General features: G+C 38.2%; 1 non-coding gene across 1 annotated transcript; it reads right to left on the reverse strand.

The window, feature by feature from the left end:
• Positions 1-567: 567 nt before the first annotated feature.
• On the reverse strand, positions 568-639 carry TRNAL-AAG. Its single transcript has one exon. It is a non-coding gene; the product is annotated as a tRNA-Leu (tRNA).
• Between the last annotated feature and the right edge of the window lie 1,040 nt (positions 640-1,679).

The raw sequence follows: 1,679 nt of genomic DNA on the forward strand, positions 1-1,679 counted from the left end.
ATTAGCTCACCACTCCATTTTACATAGGTTAAACTACATTGGTTCTTAATTAGATAACCTAATTCTTATGCTAAAATGATCAGAGCTTCTCTGGTAGCTCTCAGCTGGTAAAGAACCCACCTGCAATGCAAGAGACCCTGGTTTGATTCCTGGCTCAGGGAGATTCACTGGAGAAGGGATATGCTGCCCACTCCAGTATTCATGGGCTTTCCTGGTGGCTCAGACGATAAAGAATTTGCCTGCAATGCAGGAGACCTAGGTTCGATCTCTGGGTTGGGAAGATCCCCTGGAGGAGAGCATGGCAACCCACTCCAGTATTTTTAGTGCTTCCCTGGTAGTTTAGCTGGTAAAGAATCTGCCTGCAATGCAAGAGAACCCAGTTTGATTCCTGGGTCAGGAAGATCCACTGGAGAAGGGATAGGCTAATCCTTAACGTGAACATGAAGTCGCTCAGTCGTGTCCTACTCTTTGCTACCCCATGGACTGTAGCCTACCAGGCTCCTCTGTCCATGGGATTTTCCAGGCTACAGTACTGGAGTGGATTGCCATTTCCTTCTCCAAGGGATCTTCCCAACCCAGGGATCGAACCTGGGTCTCCTGCATCTTAGACAGACACTTTACCGTCTGAGCCACCAGGGAAGTCCTTAACAGCATTAATTAACTCACCCCTCCTAAAATGATCATGACTTATTATGTTGAACCATAAGAATTAGCTCAAACTAATACATTCAAAAAGAAATAATAACATTTGAGACAAGTTTAATAAATATTGATTTTACATTATGATGGGCTTTGCATCAGTTCTTTATTCCTATGTACAACGTGCATATATGTGTGAGAAAAAACATGAAGTGATAGATGAACCCTGGTTTCTTAAGAGAAAATGAGTCTTGCAGAAAGCAGTTATGTAAGTAGTAATTTGGGGAGGGAGGAAGGGAAGTCTATTGTTAGATTAAGAGGTAAATTTTGATTTGTCACCAGTTTCTCTAATTTAAATAATTAACTTGAGATGTCTCTTTTTGAATAAATGCCAGATCCTAATGGATTTTTAAGGCAGTTTTTATGAAATAAAGATCAGCTTTAAGAGAATGCTTTGCTTTTCCTCCTTAACAACCTCAGCATTAACAGATAAGTTGAAATTCAAATATAATCTTGACAAACCTGAACAGTTTGCAGGTCCATAAATAGAGCATTGAGGGAGTTCATCAGTGCATTGTGTGCATCTTCACTTCAGCTAAGCAAATCATCTTTCCAGATAAAAATAATTATTTTCCTAAAACATCTCCACACATTTTCAACAGTCACTCAGCAAATTATCATTTCAGTTCTTTATATAAGATGATAATACCACTGGCTAAGATAATGACAGTCAATTTCCCACTTAAATTTTTTTAATTGTATTCATTTTTCTTATAATGTCTAATCCTACTCAGTGTGAAATATGCAAGAAAATCCCTGGATTAATGTCTTAATTACAGTGTTGGTTAATGTTGCTAGGTAGATGATTCTTCAGTGTTGAATATTTTTAAAAGGAGGCTTATTTTTTTTCAACTCTCTGAGAAGATAGCTAATTTTAAATGAATGATCTAGTTTTATGCACCCCTAATTCTGGCAGATGAACTATTTAAGGGGCAGGGATAGAGAGAAGTTCTGTATGACCTTAACAATTTGGACTTCTC

Source organism: Oryx dammah, unplaced genomic scaffold (genome assembly GCF_014754425.2).
Source record: "Oryx dammah isolate SB20612 unplaced genomic scaffold, SCBI_Odam_1.1 HiC_scaffold_19, whole genome shotgun sequence".
Taxonomy (NCBI): Eukaryota; Metazoa; Chordata; class Mammalia; order Artiodactyla; family Bovidae; genus Oryx; species Oryx dammah.